The sequence below is a fragment of the Lissotriton vulgaris genome, chromosome 3_1 (genome assembly GCF_964263255.1).
Source record: "Lissotriton vulgaris chromosome 3_1, aLisVul1.2, whole genome shotgun sequence".
Lineage (NCBI taxonomy): Eukaryota > Metazoa > Chordata > Amphibia > Caudata > Salamandridae > Lissotriton > Lissotriton vulgaris.
In genome coordinates, this window is record NC_141689.1 from 388,948,475 (window position 1) to 388,954,874 (window position 6,400).

Below are 6,400 nucleotides of genomic sequence, written 5' to 3' on the forward strand. Positions count from 1 at the left end.
AAAGCCTTACAGACTCCGCCCTCTTTTGCTAGCAGGACGTCTAATGCAAGACGGTTCTGAAGCACCATGGCCCTTATCGATTGCATCTCTCCTTCCACCAACATTAAGGACCTAGCAGTGCTAGCAGACAATCTGTCTACGACTGTTGCCAGTCGTCTAATTTTGACATCATTGAGGATCAGTCCTAAAAGAGGAAATACGGCTCCAAATACATCTCCAACCATTTCTGCATCTCCCCGGTCTCTTCTCCCCCTTACTGAAGCCTTGCCCTCGATGATCTCTAAGTCTTGGGCATGATATATTTTGGGGAAGATAATTGCCAAATAACATGAGCCATACCAGTTGTCAGGCAGTCTCACGTAAGCATTTCTTCCACACACAAAATATACATTTGGAATCACCTGCATTCCTTTCAAGAAATCTTTTGTATAATATTCTAAATTGAAAGCATGTTCACAACTGACCTCTCCTACGTATACATTTTCATAATACGTTTTGGCTCTGTGAAGACATAACTTTCCTCTCTGCGTTTTATCCAAAGCTATTGGACCACTACTACCCTTTCTCTTGTGTGCCTTCTCTTCTTCAGTCCAATCTGTTTTCCATTGTCCTGATTTTTTCAAAATCTTTTGCCTTCTGTATCGATCATCCACCTGCCCTATAAACTTCTTCTCGACCTCTGACACCTTGCATGTCAAATTATTTCTGCGGGCATGTGAAGTATCTAAGGTAATCCAAGGAATGAAGAACTTGGCCAATCTGTCTTCACTCTTCCAGTAGTCCCATTTATTCATCTGTTTGTAATTTGGGACTTCTGGTAACACTGAATCATAATTGGAGAAATAGTATTCAAAACTATCTCTCCCATAAAATATACTAAGCAATAAGCTACATGTAATGCCATATGTCAGCGGGAGGTGATGGTATCTACAGACGCTGGCAACTGCATGCAGACATAACAGTCCTTAACCTCCATGGCATCCACATATTCATACAAAAGTTTAGCATAAGCGTTTGACCTAAAATCGCCTTGGGACTCATCCATATGTAACCTACGGGCTTCTGCTGCTAATAACGCCTTCTCCTGTATGTTTTCTCCTCTCTCACCAGCAACAGTGGGTTTTGGTGTCACTACAGACTTCTCGTCTGATACCCTTGCCTCCCTCTCATGTCCCACTACATATGAAACCGTAACTACTAAAGCTATTAGAAGTATCACTCCTACTATTAGTGTGCCTATTATACATTTGGCTCTACGATTCGGGGTGCCGGCTTCCATTTCGTCAGACAGTAGGATTTTCTTCCTTGCTCCAACGCAAAAGTTCTTTCTTTCTCTTTCCTTTACAGTCTCTTTTGCTCCTTCAGTCTTTAGAACCCCACGACTGGAAGCTGGCAACTCCTTTGCAAAAGTCTTTTAAAAGCTTTTAACACAGACAACCCTAGCCCTTCTCCATCAACTTATAGGAAGGTCCCTAAGATTCTCTGCTTCCTAGGCGCTAGGTAATCTTCTTTTTTTTGCTTATTTACAAAAGTCTTTAAGCATCTACAATTAATTTCGGACCTGCGGCTTGAATAGCATAGTTCAATATTTCCAAACGAAGAACGTGCTCTTCATGGCTTGTTATCTTTGTCCCAAAGTCGGGGAATTGCAATTCGGTGAAAAACATGTGCTTTAACTTGCTTAAGGCGGGAGGGCTGGGGAGTGTGAAAGTTAGTGACCCTTCTGCTTCAACTCCGGGTACTAACAGCTGTACTTCCACTGTGATGATGGGCTCAGAGCTGGACACCACCACCGCTCGTATCCTCCCTGTCTCCCGCTCCAAAGACATTTGTCGCCAGATATGTCCACTCAGGGGTGGCGTATCGTCTGCTAGGCACACGTACTCTCCTTGATCTTCTTAGATCTGGTGCTTCAGAGCCCTGAGCACCTTCTTCCTGGTCTGAATCTTCGGATATTGGAGGGAGGGTTCTCTCTGGAGTCGACCTCAGGCTTGAACTCCTTCTTTGAGGCCAGCTGGCTTCTCCACGTCTTACCCTCCTGCTCCTTGTCCTCCTGCTTTGTTCTCGCTCTCTTTCAGCCTGGTCAGTATCTGATTCGTACTCCCAGCTACTTTCTCCTTCAGTAGCGTCGTCTGTTTCGCTGTTGTACTGACCGTCCTCAGGCTGATCAGACTCGTTCCCTGCTTCTTCTGGCACCTCTACAGCTTGGCTAGCCCCCTCTATGGCTTCTCGGTCCGCAGCTGGACTCCTATCCGAGAGAGGAGCTGTTTCTTCCAGAGGTGCTGGAACCCTCCGCGTATGCGACGCGTGGATCCAATTGGGCAGGCCTCCCACCTTCACTGCGGTGTTCGTGATCAGGAAGATCTGATAGGGCCCACGCCAGCGAACATCCAGGCAGCTTCTTCTCACGTGCTTTCGCACAAGCACCCAATCACCAGGGCACAGGTCATGGCACGGGTCCTGGCACGACGGAACTTCGGCAGCCTGCACCTGAAGGGACTCAGAATGAATGGCGTCAGACAGCCCCTTACAATAGTCCAGGATCATATCATCTGTGATGTTTAACAGTGCAGTAGTTGGTACAGATGGCAACCTCATTGCTCTCCCCATTAACACCTCATGAGGCGACAGTCCCGTTCTTCTGTCTGGGGTACTACGGAGGCTCATAAGGACCAGTGGCAGAGCATCAGGCCAACTCAGGGACGTAGATGAACACATCTTTGCAATTCGGGCCTTTATGGTGCTATTTATCTGCTCCACGATTCCTGATGCTTCTGGTCGGTAACTACAATGCAATTTCTGATCTATGTTCAGGGCCGCACAAATCATCTTCATAAGCTCGCTGTTGAAATGCGTTCCCCTATCTGATTCCAAAGAGGCCGGCACCCGAATCTTGGGATGAGTTCCCTAAGCAGTAACTTGGTTACTGTGAGGGTGTCACACCTGCGTGTGGGGTATGCCTCGACCCATCTGGAAAATACGCAAACAACCACCAAGACATAACGGAGGCGGTTGCACCTTGGCATTTCAATAAAGTCTAACTGCATCCGATTGAATGGACCTCCAGACCTCCCTATGTGGCTCAGTGCAACTGGTGTTATTTTACCTACGTTTAACTGCTGACAGGTCACACAACGTTGGCACACTGCTTCGGCTGCTACTCTGAATTTAGGATTATACCAGGTCTGTCTAAATACCCTCAACATAGCGTCTCTCCCTAGGTGTACTGGACCATGGATTTGCCTAGCCATTGGGCTCACCAGCTCATTGGGTAACACTGCCCTTCCATCTGCTGAGACCCAGAAATGAGCCTCACCCATCACACATCCTGCCTTTTCCCATGTTTGCTTTTCAAAATCTGGAGCATTTTCTTGCATGCATTTCAGCTCATCCCAAGTGTCGACAGTTTCCAATATCATGGCTAATTCAGTTCTTACATTTATTCCACCCATTTCCACCTCTGTGAAAGAGTACCCTTGTTCCGCGCAATACCTCGCAACTTCGTCGGCATATCTATTGCCTTGTGACACGAAGTCCATATTTCGAGTATGGGCGGTACATTTCACAACTGCAATCCCTGCTGGACATTGCAAAGCTTCTAACAGTAGACGCACAAACTCTCCATTTCGAATGGGAGAGCCTGAAGACGTCATGTAACCTCTTTGAGACCATAACTGCCCGTAATCATGAACTACCCCGTAACCGTATTGGCTGTCGGTGTATATGGTGACTCGGATTTGGTTGCTTGCCAGGCAGGCACGCGTCAATGCAATAATCTCGGCTACCTGAGCGGAGTGTACTCCTTCCAGGCATCCGGCTTCCACAACTCCAGAAATTGTACAAACAGCGTAAGCTGCTCTCAACTGCCCAACTTCGTCTCTTACGCATGAGCCATCGACAAAGAAAATTTCATCGGGGTCAGTCAGTGGCTCATCCACGATGTCAGGTCTCGGTTTGGTGCATAGTTCAGTCACATCGAGGCAATCATGGTCTCTACATTCATCATCATTGATATCACTTGGGAGAGGCATCAAGGTAGCAGGGTTCAAAACAGAGCATCTCTTGAGGGTCACGTTCTCTGCAGCAAGGATGACTTGCTCATAGCGCGTGAGCCTGCTGTTGGTCAGATGCTGTGTTTTGGTCCTGGTCATCAACAGTTCAACAGAGTGGGGCACGTACACCTCTAACGGGTGCCCCATCACGATGTCCTCACAACGCTTGATACTGACACCTGTTGCAGCAACGGATTTGAGACATCCGGGCAACGCTGCGGCTACTGGGTCTAAAGTAGCTGAGAAATAGGCAACTGGTCTACGGGCATTCCCATGAATTTGGACCAACACAGACAACGCACAACCCTCTCTCTCACAACAGTAAAGCAAGAATGGTTTATCGTAATCAGGCATTCCCAGAGAAGGAGCACGACACAGGTCCTCTCTCAGCTGCAGGAACGCCACCAAACAGTCTTTGTCCCATGGTACCGGATCACTCACCTCCTTGTGCGTCAGTTTTTGAAAGGGTTTTGCTTTCAGTGAAAAGTTGGCTATCCACTGTCGGCAATACCCCACCATCCCTAGGAACATCCTGACTTCTCTCTGTGTTTTAGGCGCATTCATCTTCATGATCGCCTCTATTCTGTCTGGTGACACTTTCCGTTTGCCTTTCTCAATTCTGTGCCCCAAGTACTGCACTTCTGTCAGGCAGTACTGCAATTTTCCCGGGGACACCTTGTGCCCATTTACAGCTAGGTGATTTAGCAAAGCAATGGAGTCCTCCCTGCAAGCTTCTTCAGTTTCTGACGCCACAAGTAGGTCGTCTATGTACTGGACCAGAACCGACTTCTGGGGCAGCACTAGACTTTTAAGATTTTTCTTCAATAGCTGGTTGAAGATCGATGGGCTCTCTGTATACCCCTGGGGAATACGACACCATGTTAATACGCGATTTTCCAGCTTAAAAGCGAAAAGGAAATGGCTATCCTCGTCCAATGGGATCGAAAAGAAAGCCTGGCAAAGATCTATCACAGTGAACCATTCGGCTTGAAACGGTATCTGAAACAGTATCACTGATGGATTCGGTACCACTGGACAACATGAGACAACTATGTTATTAATCTTTCGGAGGTCTTGCACTATCCTGAATTTCCCATTTGGTTTCTGCAAACCCATAATCGGGGAGTTGCATGGACTACCCACGATTTCCTTCAATATTCCCTGCTTAATCATGGACTCGATCACAGGCTTTATGCCTGCAATCGTTTCTGGAGTCAATTTATATTGGGGTGTTCTTGGAAACTCGGCATGCGGTTTCACTACAATTTTGACTGGGTCCACTTTCTTGACCAGTCCGATCTCTTCCCCAGTGAAATCACACTTCTGGTGCTACCGTCTCTCTCAGATCCCATGGGAGCTCATCCACGGTCAAAGTGGGATACAGCTCCACACATATTCTTGAATTTGCGACTTTGAAGTCCGCATCGTCATCATTGGTCAACACCTCCACTCCTTGTGGTGTGCAGTATATTGTACAATTTAATTTGCACAAAAGGTCTCTTCCTAACAGACATACAGGACTCGAATCGCAAACCACAAACTGATGCTCATCGCTGTATTTCCCTATTTTCACCTGCACTGGTTCTGTCAATGGGCTAGTCATTCTCCTTTTTGCGACCCCCACCACTTGTATGGTCTCTCCAGACATGGGCAGGCCTGGAACTGTGGCTGATCTTATCGTGGATCGAGTGGCTCCTGTGTCCACTAAGAATGTCGTGGGGCACCCTGCCACTTCGGCCTCAACGTAGGGTCCCCTTTGGTCCACGTCTAAGGCTGCCCCGAGGGTACAGTCTTCTCTTTCCACTCTCTGTCCTGTTAATGGATCAACGTAATAGCATTCTTCCCCTCCTACAAACAGAGGCATCTGTCTATATGTCTTACCCATGGTCCCTACCCTGGGTGGCTGGGGGAACTGGGCTCGTGGGGGTGGGGTCCCCCCTTTGAGCACCTTTCCTTGGTAGGGTGTTACCCCTCTCGCCGGAGTACTCTGAACCTCTTCCTCCTCTACCTCCTGTTCTCCAATTTCAACGTTGTAGGGACACTCGCGTTTCCAATGCCCCACCTCATTACACTGGTGGCATCGAGTCGTTTTCTTCAATGCGGCTATATCCACCCTTGGTCTAAAGCTGGAGTTCTCCTCATTGCCCTTGTTCTGGCTATACTGTTTCTTACCCCCAGTTCCTGTTCCCTGTTGCTGTTGCTGCTGTCCACCCTTACCAGCTGACTGCATCTGCACCACCATCAGTTTCTCCTTTAGCTTCTTTGCCTTGGAGTCTATCTCATCACAGCAGTACCTGGCATATCTCAAAATTTCATCTAAAGGTTTATTTTGCCAACAAATCAAGTGT